Below are 15,438 nucleotides of genomic sequence, written 5' to 3' on the forward strand. Positions count from 1 at the left end.
TGAGTTAACAACATATCACTGCATCATACACCAAGAAACGCTGTGTGGTAAAGTCCTAAAGATGGAACATGTAATGAGCACTGTAACACAAGCCGTAAACTTTATCCGAGCTAAAGGTTTAAATCACCGGCAATTTCAGTCTTTTATGCGGGAAATAGATTCAGAGTTTGCCGACATTCCTTATCATACAGAGGTGCGTTGGCTGAGTCGGGGAAAAGTTCTCAATAGAGTTTTTAAGCTCAACAAGGAAATCTGTCAGTTCATGGACAGTAAAGGAAAAGTCTCCACAGTTTTGCGGGATGAAAAGTGGAAATGTGAGTTGGCGTTTCTGGCTGACATAACAACACATCTCAGCGTCTTAAACCTTCAGCTCCAGGGACGTGACTGCATGATCACTGACATGTATGATGCAGTGAAGGCATTTCAAGTGAAGCTGCTCTTATGGGAGACACAAATGCACCAGTGCAACTTGCCTCATTTTCCCTGTTGCCAAGTAATGTTGAACCAGGTCGGCGCAATGATGTTCCCAAATGCGCACTTTGCTGATAAACCGAGCACACTTCGCACTGAGTTCGCACGGCGCTTTGGTGACTTTGAAGCACAAAAAATTAACTTCGAGCTGCTTCGCAACCCATTTGCCGTCGACGTGGAAACTGCACCTGTACAGATTCAGATGGAGCTGATAGAGCTGCAGTGTAATGGGACACTAAAGGCAAAGTAAGACACTGCAGGGCCCGTACAGTTTATTCGCTCCATTCTTGAAGCAATGCCTCAGCTCCGTCTACATGCGGCTCGAACCTTGTGCATGTTTGGTAGCACATATCTGTATGAGAAGCTTTTCTCAGTGATGAAGATTAACAAAACATCACACAGGAGTTGTCTCACTGATGAACACCTGCAGTCCATCCTGAGAATCTCCACAACACAGAACCTTACACCAAACCTAAATGAACTTATTGCCAAGAAAAGATGCCAAGCATCCAGCTCTGACAAAACGGCATAAGAGCAAAGAAACTGAGTGTTTTGATTTGTTGTTGTTTTAACTTTTGCTGAAAAGCACAAATTTTATTTATATTTTCAGGGTTTTTTTGCAGCATGCTCATATTTCTAACTTGTATAATACTGACAGGAGATATTTTTATGGAGAGCAAAATATTTAAGTTATTTAAAGTTTTAGTTTATTTTTTTCTGGAATAATATTCCTGTCTGTTTTTATTCATATTTATGTTCAAAAAATGTTTAGTTTTAGTGTGTTCAATAAATGTTTATCCTGTTCGGCCCGCGACCTAAAGTGTGCTTTGAGTTTTGGCCCCATGTGCAATTGAGTTCAACACCTCTGCCTTACAACCATTGAAAAGTCTTTGGTGGGACTTCACAATGAATTTTTCAATGCATTCACTGTTTATAACAGTGTATGCTATTTAAGTTGCTGATAGCATCACTTAAGTTCCGGTACAGAACCAAAGGATAATTCCTCAAATGGAATCATCACTGTTCTTGAAGTAAATGTTCACTCTGGTTGAATCCCAGTGTCCTCTGTAAGGAAATTGTATGTCTCCCTCCCCCCCCACCACCCCCCCCCCCCCGTGGAACGCTGGGTTTCCTTTGGGTGCTCCAGCTTCCTCCCACAGTCAAAACATGTACCGGTTAGTAGGGTTAAGTCGGTGGGTTGTTGTTGGTGCAGCTTGGAGGGCCAGAAGGGCCTATTCCATGCTGTAAATCTAAATAAATAAACAAACAAATAAATAAAATGAAACAAAGGATCAGTTTAATTGTTTCTGTCAGGCTGAATACAAAAGATAAATAATGACTAGTTTATCAGGAGACATTAATTTAATCTGAACACTGAGATTATTTACATCAACCTGTAAGGGCAGACAAGGCCTCGTTCTGTCTCATTCACATCTGCCAGAACAGGCAATGAGCCAATTTAAATAATTTCTTGAAGATTCTCATATTTAATCTTTAAAAATGTAATAGATTAAAAACAATGCATTTTGAATAGAGCTGGATCTTCTTAGTTCAGATAGCTTTGGTTTGTCACCTATTGATTTTGGCTTCTTTGTCTGCCCAGAGGTACCTGGAGATGTTTCTCCTGTGCAAAAAAAGATGGTGACACTCGAATCACATTATCCGCAGTGCCTGAGAAGAGTCAACAATCACAAAGCACAGCTGGAGTCCAAGTAAGTCATCTGGCCGATTGCTGTCATCAGCCCATTCTGTTTTATACTATAAAGTTTTAAAATAAGTAAATAGCATTTATTGCTTGGGTGTCAAGATAAAAAGTATGCTTTGTATTGAAAAAGGAATTACTAACTGAAGAAAACACAAATTGGCCAAGGCCACCCACTTCTGAACAACCCTTCAAGTAAGAGAGTACGCTTTTTTTAATGTTTCGCTCCAGATGTTGCTGCAGACCAGTGAAAATGAGACACTCAACCCCAGATGTGGAGTGTGCAAAACCAGTGGAAATCTAAAAGACTGTACTCAGTGCCAGGGAACCTTTCACTCCCACTGCAACTTCTCCCCCACCCCTGATAATATGAGGTAAGTCCATATCGTTAATATTTGGCGACGGGTGCCTAAATTAGCAAAGGCATTCCCCTCAACTGGTCGAACAACTGGGGGCCTTTGGGGTTCTGAGGTTTCTGTCATTTATTCCTTGTGGTTTCTTGTTTTGTGGATGTCTGTGAAGACTAAGCATTTCAGGTTTCATACTGTATACATTCTCTGTTATTAAATTGAACCATTTGAACCATTTGTTATTGTCATACTCATGGAACATATCTGTCCTACTCCAACACAATCCTTCAGTGTGACTTATTGCACCAGCAGGACAGACCCACCTAAAGGAGTCACACAGGAGGGAAAGAAACACATATTTTACAATTTAGCACAATTATCATACCATAAATTATGGAGGCTTTCCTTAATGTGAAGATGGAATTTTTATCAGCATTTTTACCTGTGCCTTCAAGCACCCAGACATCTTCCTTGGGTAGATTACTGACTAAGAAGTCAGGTGGATTTAACCCTTGTATGATTCACTCTGCTGCAGACGCAGTCTGCTGTCCATATTCCTCGAGATTCATCTAACTCAGAACTGGTGATGGTGTCTCCATCATCTAACTCAGAACTGGTGATGGTGCCTCCATCATCTAACTCAGAGACTGGTGATGGTGCCTCCATCATCTAACTCAGAGACTGGTGATGGTGTCTCCATCATCTAACTCAGAGACTGGTGATGGTGCCTCCATCATCTAACTCAGAACTGTTGATGGTGCCTCCATCATCTAACTCAGAGACTGGTGATGGTGTCTCCATCATCTAACTCAGAGACTGGTGATGGTGCCTCCATCATCTAACTCAGAACTGGTGATGGTGTCTCTATCATCTAACTCAGAGACTGGTGATGGTGCCTCCATCATCTAACTCAGAACTGGTGATGGTGTCTCCATCATCTAACTCAGAGACTGGTGATGGTGCCTCCATCATCTAACTCAGAGACTGGTGATGGTGTCTCCATCATCTAACTCAGAGACTGGTGATGGTGCCTCCATCATCTAACTCAGAGACTGGTGATGGTGTCTCCATCATCTAACTCAGAGACTGGTGATGGTGCCTCCATCATCTAACTCAGAGACTGGTGATGGTGTCTCCATCATCTAACTCAGAGACTGGTGATGGTGTCTCCATCATCTAACTCAGAGACTGGTGATGGTGCCTCCATCATCTAACTCAGAGACTGGTGATGGTGTCTACATCATCTAACTCAGAGACTGGTGATGGTGTCTCCATCATCTAAATCAGAGACTGGTGATGGTGCCTCCATCATCTAACTCAGAACTGTTGATGGTGCCTCCATCATCTAACTCAGAACTGTTGATGGTGCCTCCATCATCTAACTCAGAGACTGGTGATGGTGCCTCCATCATCTAACTCAGAGACTGGTGATGGTGCCTCCATCATCTAACTCAGAACTGTTGATGATGCCTCCATCATCTAACTCAGAACTGTTGATGGTGCCTCCATCATCTAACTCAGAGACTGGTGATGGTGTCTCCATCATCTAACTCAGAGACTGGTGATGGTGCCTCCATCATCTAACTCAGAGACTGGTGATGGTGCCTCCATCATCTAACTCAGAGACTGGTGATGGTGTCTCCATCATCTAACTCAGAGACTGGTGATGGTGCCTCCATCATCTAACTCAGAGACTGGTGATGCTGCCTCCATCATCAAACTCAGAACTGTTGATGGTGCCTCCATCATCTAACTCAGAGACTGGTGATGGTACCTCCATCATCTAACTCAGAACTGGTGATGGTGTCTCCATCATCTAACTCAGAGACTGGTGATGGTGCCTCCATCATCTAACTCAGAGACTGGTGATGGTGCCTCCATCATCTAACTCAGAGACTGGTGATGGTGCCTCCATCATCTAACTCAGAGACTGGTGATGGTGTCTCTATCATCTAACTCAGAACTGTTGATGGTGCCTCCATCATCTAACTCAGAGACTGGTGATGGTGTCTCCATCATCTAACTCAGAGACTGGTGATGGTGTCTCCATCATCTAACTCAGAGACTGGTGATGGTGCCTCCATCATCTAACTCAGAGACTGGTGATGGTGTCTCCATCATCTAACTCAGAGACTGGTGATGGTCCCTCCATCATCTAACTCAGAACTGGTGATGGTGCCTCCATCATCTAACTCAGAACTGGTGATGGTGTCTCCATCATCTAACTCAGAACTGGTGATGGTGCCTCCATCATCTAACTCAGAACTGGTGATGGTGCCTCCATCATCTAACTCAGAACTGGTGATGGTGTCTCCATCATCTAACTCAGAGACTGGTGATGGTGTCTCCATCATCTAACTCAGAACTGGTGATGGTGCCTCCATCATCTAACTCAGAACTGGTGATGGTGCCTCCATCATCTAACTCAGAACTGTTGATGGTGCATCCATCATCTAACTCAGAGACTGGTGATGGTGTCTCCATCATCTAACTCAGAGACTGGTGATGGTGCCTCCATCATCTAACTCAGAGACTGGTGATGGTGCCTCCATCATCTAACTCAGAGACTGGTGATGGTGTCTCCATCATCTAACTCAGAGACTGGTGATGGTGCCTCCATCATCTAACTCAGAGACTGGTGATGGTGCCTCCATCATCTAACTCAGAGACTGGTGATGGTGCCTCCATCATCTAACTCAGAACTGTTGATGGTGCCTCCATCATCTAACTCAGAGACTGGTGATGGTACCTCCATCATCTACCTCAGAGACTGGTTATGGTGCCTCCATCATCTAACTCAGAGACTGGTGATGGTGCCTCCATCATCTAACTCAGAGACTGGTGATGGTGTCTCCATCATCTAACTCAGAGACTGGTGATGGTGCCTCCATCATCTAACTCAGAGACTGATGATGGTGCATCCATCATCTAACTCAGAACTGTTGATGGTGCCTCCATCATCTAACTCAGAGACTGGTGATGGTGTCTCCATAATCTAACTCAGAGACTGGTGATGGTGCCTCCATCATCTAACTCAGAGACTGGTGATGGTCCCTCCATCATCTAACTCAGAGACTGGTGATGGTCCCTCCATCATCTAACTCAGAGACTGGTGATGGTGCCTCCATCATCTAACTCAGAACTGGTGATGGTGTCTCCATCATCTAACTCAGAACTGGTGATGGTGCCTCCATCATCTAACTCAGAACTGGTGATGGTGCCTCCATCATCTAACTCAGAACTGGTGATGGTGCCTCCATCATCTAACTCAGAACTGGTGATGGTGTCTCTATCATCTAACTCAGAGACTGGTGATGGTGCCTCCATCATCTAACTCAGAACTGGTGATGGTGCCTCCATCATCTAACTCAGAGACTGGTGATGGTGCCTCCATCATCTACCTCAGAGACTGGTTATGGTGCCTCCATCATCTAACTCAGAGACTGGTGATGGTGCCTCCATCATCTAACTCAGAGACTGGTGATGGTGTCTCCATCATCTAACTCAGAGACTGGTGATGGTGCCTCCATCATCTAACTCAGAGACTGATGATGGTGCATCCATCATCTAACTCAGAACTGTTGATGGTGCCTCCATCATCTAACTCAGAGACTGGTGATGGTGCCTCCATAATCTAACTCAGAGACTGGTGATGGTGCCTCCATCATCTAACTCAGAGACTGGTGATGGTGTCTCCATCATCTAACTCAGAGACTGGTGATGGTGTCTCCATCATCTAACTCAGAGACTGGTGATGGTGCCTCCATCATCTAACTCAGAACTGGTGATGGTGCCTCCATCATCTAACTCAGAACTGGTGATGGTGTCTCCATCATCTAACTCAGAACTGGTGATGGTGCCTCCATCATCTAACTCAGAACTGGTGATGGTGCCTCCATCATCTAACTCAGAACTGGTGATGGTGCCTCCATCATCTAACTCAGAACTGGTGATGGTGCCTCCATCATCTAACTCAGAACTGGTGATGGTGTCTCTATCATCTAACTCAGAGACTGGTGATGGTGCCTCCATCATCTAACTCAGAACTGGTGATGGTGTCTCCATCATCTAACTCAGAGACTGGTGATGGTGCCTCCATCATCTAACTCAGAGACTGGTGATGGTGTCTCCATCATCTAACTCAGAGACTGGTGATGGTGCCTCCATCATCTAACTCAGAGACTGGTGATGGTGCCTCCATCATCTAACTCAGAGACTGGTGATGGTGCCTCCATCATCTAACTCAGAACTGGTGATGGTGTCTCCATCATCTAACTCAGAGACTGGTGATGGTGTCTCCATCATCTAACTCAGAGACTGGTGATGGTGTCTCCATCATCTAACTCAGAGACTGGTGATGGTGTCTCCATCATCTAACTCAGAGACTGGTGATGGTGCCTCCATCATCTAACTCAGAGACTGGTGATGGTGCCTCCATCATCTAACTCAGAGACTGGTGATGGTGCCTCCATCATCTAACTCAGAACTGTTGATGGTGCCTCCATCATCTAACTCAGAACTGTTGATGGTGCCTCCATCATCTAACTCAGAACTGTTGATGGTGCCTCCATCATCTAACTCAGAACTGGTGATGGTGTCTCCATCATCTAACTCAGAGACTGGTGATGGTGTCTCCATCATCTAACTCAGAGACTGGTGATGGTGCCTCCATCATCTAACTCAGAGACTGGTGATGGTGCCTCCATCATCTAACTCAGAGACTGGTGATGGTGCCTCCATCATCTAACTCAGAGACTGGTGATGGTGCCTCCATCATCTAACTCAGAGACTGGTGATGGTGCCTCCATCATCTAACTCAGAACTGGTGATGGTGCCTCCATCATCTAACTCAGAGACTGGTGATGGTGCCTCCATCATCTAACTCAGAACTGGTGATGGTGCCTCCATCATCTAACTCAGAGACTGGTGATGGTGTCTCCATCATCTAACTCAGAGACTGGTGATGGTGCCTCCATCATCTAACTCAGAGACTGGTGATGGTGCCTCCATCATCTAACTCAGAACTGGTGATGGTGCCTCCATCATCTAACTCAGAGACTGGTGATGGTCCCTCCATCATCTAACTCAGAACTGGTGATGGTGCCTCCATCATCTAACTCAGAACTGGTGATGGTGCCTCCATCATCTAACTCAGAACTGGTGATGGTGCCTCCATCATCTAACTCAGAGACTGGTGATGGTGCCTCCATCATCTAACTCAGAACTGGTGATGGTGTCTCCATCATCTAACTCAGAACTGGTGATGGTGCCTCCATCATCTAACTCAGAGACTGGTGATGGTGCCTCCATCATCTAACTCAGAACTGGTGATGGTGTCTCCATCATCTAACTCAGAGACTGGTGATGGTGTCTCCATCATCTAACACAGAGACTGGTGATGGTGCCTCCATCATCTAACTCAGAGACTGGTGATGGTGTCTCCATCATCTAACTCAGAGACTGGTGATGGTGTCTCCATATCTAACTCAGAACTGGTGATGGTGTCTCCATCATCTAACTCAGAGACTAGTGATGGTGCCTCCATCATCTAACTCAGAGACTGGTGATGGTGTCTCCATCATCTAACTCAGAGACTGGTGATGGTGTCTCCATCATCTAACTCAGAGACTGGTGATGGTGCCTCCATCATCTAACTCAGAGACTGTTGATGGTTTCTCCATCATCTAACTCAGAACTGGTGATGGTGCCTCCATCATCTAACTCAGAGACTGGTGATGGTGCCTCCATCATGTAACTCAGAACTGGTGATGGTGCCTCCATCATCTAACTCAGAGACTGGTGATGGTGCCTCCATCATCTAACTCAGAGACTGGTGATGGTGCCTCCATCATCTAACTCAGAGACTGGTGAATGTGCCTCCATCATCTAACTCAGAGACTGGTGATGGTGCCTCCATCATCTAACTCAGAACTGGTGATGGTGCCTCCATCATCTAACTCAGAGACTGGTGATGGTGCCTCCATCATCTAACTCAGAACTGGTGATGGTGCCTCCATCATCTAACTCAGAACTGGTGATGGTGCCTCCATCATCTAACTCAGAGACTGGTGATGGTCCCTCCATCATCTAACTCAGAGACTGGTGATGGTGCCTCCATCATCTAACTCAGAGACTGGTGATGGTGCCTCCATCATCTAACTCAGAGACTGGTGATGGTGCCTCCATCATCTAACTCAGTACTGGTGATGGTGCCTCCATCATCTAACTCAGAGACTGGTGATGGTCCCTCCATCATCTAACTCAGAACTGGTGATGGTGCCTCCATCATCTAACTCAGAGACTGGTGATGGTGCCTCCATCATCTAACTCAGAGACTGGTGATGGTGCCTCCATCATCTAACTCAGAACTGGTGATGGTGCCTCCATCATCTAACTCAGAGACTGGTGATGTTGCCTCCATCATCTAACTCAGAACTGGTGATGGTGCCTCCATCATCTAACTCAGAACTGGTGATGGTGCCTCCATCATCTAACTCAGAGACTGGTGATGGTGTCTCTATCATCTAACTCAGAACTGTTGATGGTGCCTCCATCATCTAACTCAGAGACTGGTGATGGTGCCTCCATCATCTAACTCAGAACTGTTGATGGTGCCTCCATCATCTAACTCAGAGACTGGTGATGGTGCCTCCATCATCTAACTCAGAGACTGGTGATGGTGCCTCCATCATCTAACTCAGAACTGTTGATGATGCCTCCATCATCTAACTCAGAACTGTTGATGGTGCCTCCATCATCTAACTCAGAGACTGGTGATGGTGTCTCCATCATCTAACTCAGAGACTGGTGATGGTGCCTCCATCATCTAACTCAGAGACTGGTGATGGTGCCTCCATCATCTAACTCAGAGACTGGTGATGGTGTCTCCATCATCTAACTCAGAGACTGGTGATGGTGCCTCCATCATCTAACTCAGAGACTGGTGATGCTGCCTCCATCATCAAACTCAGAACTGTTGATGGTGCCTCCATCATCTAACTCAGAGACTGGTGATGGTACCTCCATCATCTAACTCAGAACTGGTGATGGTGTCTCCATCATCTAACTCAGAGACTGGTGATGGTGCCTCCATCATCTAACTCAGAGACTGGTGATGGTGCCTCCATCATCTAACTCAGAGACTGGTGATGGTGTCTCTATCATCTAACTCAGAGACTGGTGATGGTGTCTCCATCATCTAACTCAGAGACTGGTGATGGTGTCTCCATCATCTAACTCAGAGACTGGTGATGGTGCCTCCATCATCTAACTCAGAGACTGGTGATGGTGCCTCCATCATCTAACTCAGAGACTGGTGATGGTGCCTCCATCATCTAACTCAGAACTGGTGATGGTGCCTCCATCATCTAACTCAGAACTGTTGATGGTGCCTCCATCATCTAACTCAGAACTGTTGATGGTGCCTCCATCATCTAACTCAGAACTGTTGATGGTGCCTCCATCATCTAACTCAGAACTGGTGATGGTGTCTCCATCATCTAACTCAGAGACTGGTGATGGTGTCTCCATCATCTAACTCAGAGACTGGTGATGGTGCCTCCATCATCTAACTCAGAGACTGGTGATGGTGCCTCCATCATCTAACTCAGAGACTGGTGATGGTGCCTCCATCATCTAACTCAGAGACTGGTGATGGTGCCTCCATCATCTAACTCAGAGACTGGTGATGGTGCCTCCATCATCTAACTCAGAACTGGTGATGGTGCCTCCATCATCTAACTCAGAGACTGGTGATGGTGCCTCCATCATCTAACTCAGAACTGGTGATGGTGCCTCCATCATCTAACTCAGAGACTGGTGATGGTGTCTCCATCATCTAACTCAGAGACTGGTGATGGTGCCTCCATCATCTAACTCAGAGACTGGTGATGGTGCCTCCATCATCTAACTCAGAACTGGTGATGGTGCCTCCATCATCTAACTCAGAGACTGGTGATGGTCCCTCCATCATCTAACTCAGAACTGGTGATGGTGCCTCCATCATCTAACTCAGAACTGGTGATGGTGCCTCCATCATCTAACTCAGAACTGGTGATGGTGCCTCCATCATCTAACTCAGAGACTGGTGATGGTGCCTCCATCATCTAACTCAGAACTGGTGATGGTGTCTCCATCATCTAACTCAGAACTGGTGATGGTGCCTCCATCATCTAACTCAGAGACTGGTGATGGTGCCTCCATCATCTAACTCAGAACTGGTGATGGTGTCTCCATCATCTAACTCAGAGACTGGTGATGGTGTCTCCATCATCTAACACAGAGACTGGTGATGGTGCCTCCATCATCTAACTCAGAGACTGGTGATGGTGTCTCCATCATCTAACTCAGAGACTGGTGATGGTGTCTCCATATCTAACTCAGAACTGGTGATGGTGTCTCCATCATCTAACTCAGAGACTAGTGATGGTGCCTCCATCATCTAACTCAGAGACTGGTGATGGTGTCTCCATCATCTAACTCAGAGACTGGTGATGGTGTCTCCATCATCTAACTCAGAGACTGGTGATGGTGCCTCCATCATCTAACTCAGAGACTGTTGATGGTTTCTCCATCATCTAACTCAGAACTGGTGATGGTGCCTCCATCATCTAACTCAGAGACTGGTGATGGTGCCTCCATCATCTAACTCAGAACTGGTGATGGTGCCTCCATCATCTAACTCAGAACTGGTGATGGTGCCTCCATCATCTAACTCAGAGACTGGTGATGGTGCCTCCATCATCTAACTCAGAGACTGGTGATGGTCCCTCCATCATCTAACTCAGAGACTGGTGATGGTGCCTCCATCATCTAACTCAGAGACTGGTGATGGTGCCTCCATCATCTAACTCAGAGACTGGTGATGGTGCCTCCATCATCTAACTCAGTACTGGTGATGGTGCCTCCATCATCTAACTCAGAGACTGGTGATGGTCCCTCCATCATCTAACTCAGAACTGGTGATGGTGCCTCCATCATCTAACTCAGAGACTGGTGATGGTGCCTCCATCATCTAACTCAGAGACTGGTGATGGTGCCTCCATCATCTAACTCAGAACTGGTGATGGTGCCTCCATCATCTAACTCAGAGACTGGTGATGTTGCCTCCATCATCTAACTCAGAACTGGTGATGGTGCCTCCATCATCTAACTCAGAACTGGTGATGGTGCCTCCATCATCTAACTCAGAGACTGGTGATGGTGTCTCTATCATCTAACTCAGAACTGTTGATGGTGCCTCCATCATCTAACTCAGAGACTGGTGATGGTGCCTCCATCATCTAACTCAGAACTGTTGATGGTGCCTCCATCATCTAACTCAGAGACTGGTGATGGTGCCTCCATCATCTAACTCAGAGACTGGTGATGGTGCCTCCATCATCTAACTCAGAACTGTTGATGATGCCTCCATCATCTAACTCAGAACTGTTGATGGTGCCTCCATCATCTAACTCAGAGACTGGTGATGGTGTCTCCATCATCTAACTCAGAGACTGGTGATGGTGCCTCCATCATCTAACTCAGAGACTGGTGATGGTGCCTCCATCATCTAACTCAGAGACTGGTGATGGTGTCTCCATCATCTAACTCAGAGACTGGTGATGGTGCCTCCATCATCTAACTCAGAGACTGGTGATGCTGCCTCCATCATCAAACTCAGAACTGTTGATGGTGCCTCCATCATCTAACTCAGAGACTGGTGATGGTACCTCCATCATCTAACTCAGAACTGGTGATGGTGTCTCCATCATCTAACTCAGAGACTGGTGATGGTGCCTCCATCATCTAACTCAGAGACTGGTGATGGTGCCTCCATCATCTAACTCAGAGACTGGTGATGGTGCCTCCATCATCTAACTCAGAGACTGGTGATGGTGTCTCTATCATCTAACTCAGAACTGTTGATGGTGCCTCCATCATCTAACTCAGAGACTGGTGATGGTGTCTCCATCATCTAACTCAGAGACTGGTGATGGTGTCTCCATCATCTAACTCAGAGACTGGTGATGGTGCCTCCATCATCTAACTCAGAGACTGGTGATGGTGTCTCCATCATCTAACTCAGAGACTGGTGATGGTCCCTCCATCATCTAACTCAGAACTGGTGATGGTGCCTCCATCATCTAACTCAGAACTGGTGATGGTGTCTCCATCATCTAACTCAGAACTGGTGATGGTGCCTCCATCATCTAACTCAGAACTGGTGATGGTGCCTCCATCATCTAACTCAGAACTGGTGATGGTGTCTCCATCATCTAACTCAGAGACTGGTGATGGTGTCTCCATCATCTAACTCAGAACTGGTGATGGAGCCTCCATCATCTAACTCAGAACTGGTGATGGTGCCTCCATCATCTAACTCAGAACTGTTGATGGTGCATCCATCATCTAACTCAGAGACTGGTGATGGTGTCTCCATCATCTAACTCAGAGACTGGTGATGGTGCCTCCATCATCTAACTCAGAGACTGGTGATGGTGCCTCCATCATCTAACTCAGAGACTGGTGATGGTGTCTCCATCATCTAACTCAGAGACTGGTGATGGTGCCTCCATCATCTAACTCAGAGACTGGTGATGGTGCCTCCATCATCTAACTCAGAGACTGGTGATGGTGCCTCCATCATCTAACTCAGAACTGTTGATGGTGCCTCCATCATCTAACTCAGAGACTGGTGATGGTACCTCCATCATCTACCTCAGAGACTGGTTATGGTGCCTCCATCATCTAACTCAGAGACTGGTGATGGTGCCTCCATCATCTAACTCAGAGACTGGTGATGGTGTCTCCATCATCTAACTCAGAGACTGGTGATGGTGCCTCCATCATCTAACTCAGAGACTGATGATGGTGCATCCATCATCTAACTCAGAACTGTTGATGGTGCCTCCATCATCTAACTCAGAGACTGGTGATGGTGTCTCCATAATCTAACTCAGAGACTGGTGATGGTGCCTCCATCATCTAACTCAGAGACTGGTGATGGTGTCTCCATCATCTAACTCAGAGACTGGTGATGGTCCCTCCATCATCTAACTCAGAGACTGGTGATGGTGCCTCCATCATCTAACTCAGAACTGGTGATGGTGCCTCCATCATCTAACTCAGAACTGGTGATGGTGTCTCCATCATCTAACTCAGAACTGGTGATGGTGCCTCCATCATCTAACTCAGAACTGGTGATGGTGCCTCCATCATCTAACTCAGAACTGGTGATGGTGCCTCCATCATCTAACTCAGAACTGGTGATGGTGTCTCTATCATCTAACTCAGAGACTGGTGATGGTGCCTCCATCATCTAACTCAGAACTGGTGATGGTGCCTCCATCATCTAACTCAGAGACTGGTGATGGTGCCTCCATCATCTACCTCAGAGACTGGTTATGGTGCCTCCATCATCTAACTCAGAGACTGGTGATGGTGCCTCCATCATCTAACTCAGAGACTGGTGATGGTGTCTCCATCATCTAACTCAGAGACTGGTGATGGTGCCTCCATCATCTAACTCAGAGACTGATGATGGTGCATCCATCATCTAACTCAGAACTGTTGATGGTGCCTCCATCATCTAACTCAGAGACTGGTGATGGTGTCTCCATAATCTAACTCAGAGACTGGTGATGGTGCCTCCATCATCTAACTCAGAGACTGGTGATGGTGTCTCCATCATCTAACTCAGAGACTGGTGATGGTCCCTCCATCATCTAACTCAGAGACTGGTGATGGTGCCTCCATCATCTAACTCAGAACTGGTGATGGTGCCTCCATCATCTAACTCAGAACTGGTGATGGTGTCTCCATCATCTAACTCAGAACTGGTGATGGTGCCTCCATCATCTAACTCAGAGACTGGTGATGGTGCCTCCATCATCTAACTCAGAACTGGTGATGGTGCCTCCATCATCTAACTCAGAGACTGGTGATGGTGTCTCCATCATCTAACTCAGAGACTGGTGATGGTGCCTCCATCATCTAACTCAGAGACTGGTGATGGTGTCTCCATCATCTAACTCAGAGACTGGTGATGGTGCCTCCATCATCTAACTCAGAGACTGGTGATGGTGCCTCCATCATCTAACTCAGAGACTGGTGATGGTGCCTCCATCATCTAACTCAGAACTGGTGATGGTGTCTCCATCATCTAACTCAGAGACTGGTGATGGTGTCTCCATCATCTAACTCAGAGACTGGTGATGGTGTCTCCATCATCTAACTCAGAGACTGGTGATGGTGTCTCCATCATCTAACTCAGAGACTGGTGATGGTGCCTCCATCATCTAACTCAGAGACTGGTGATGGTGCCTCCATCATCTAACTCAGAGACTGGTGATGGTGCCTCCATCATCTAACTCAGAACTGTTGATGGTGCCTCCATCATCTAACTCAGAACTGTTGATGGTGCCTCCATCATCTAACTCAGAACTGTTGATGGTGCCTCCATCATCTAACTCAGAACTGGTGATGGTGTCTCCATCATCTAACTCAGAGACTGGTGATGGTGTCTCCATCATCTAACTCAGAGACTGGTGATGGTGCCTCCATCATCTAACTCAGAGACTGGTGATGGTGCCTCCATCATCTAACTCAGAGACTGGTGATGGTGCCTCCATCATCTAACTCAGAGACTGGTGATGGTGCCTCCATCATCTAACTCAGAGACTGGTGATGGTGCCTCCATCATCTAACTCAGAACTGGTGATGGTGCCTCCATCATCTAACTCAGAGACTGGTGATGGTGCCTCCATCATCTAACTCAGAACTGGTGATGGTGCCTCCATCATCTAACTCAGAGACTGGTGATGGTGTCTCCATCATCTAACTCAGAGACTGGTGATGGTGCCTCCATCATCTAACTCAGAGACTGGTGATGGTGCCTCCATCATCTAACTCAGAACTGGTGATGGTGCCTCCATC

General features: G+C 46.6%; 1 long non-coding RNA gene across 3 annotated transcripts in view; it reads right to left on the minus strand.

The window, feature by feature from the left end:
• LOC140723715 (uncharacterized) overlaps nt 1–15,438 on the minus strand; it is a 58,534-nt gene that overhangs the window by 12,833 nt on the left and 30,263 nt on the right. For 2 of the 3 annotated variants that reach the window (XR_012097950.1, XR_012097952.1), the window contains one exon: nt 1,993–2,095. The exons of the other annotated variant lie outside the window; for it this stretch is intronic. This is a non-coding gene — a long non-coding RNA (uncharacterized lncRNA). Of the gene's footprint in view, nt 1–1,992; nt 2,096–15,438 lie in introns of those variants that run through there. 3 annotated transcript variants of the gene reach the window in all.

Source organism: Hemitrygon akajei, chromosome 3 (assembly GCF_048418815.1).
Source record: "Hemitrygon akajei chromosome 3, sHemAka1.3, whole genome shotgun sequence".
NCBI lineage: Eukaryota > Metazoa > Chordata > Chondrichthyes > Myliobatiformes > Dasyatidae > Hemitrygon > Hemitrygon akajei.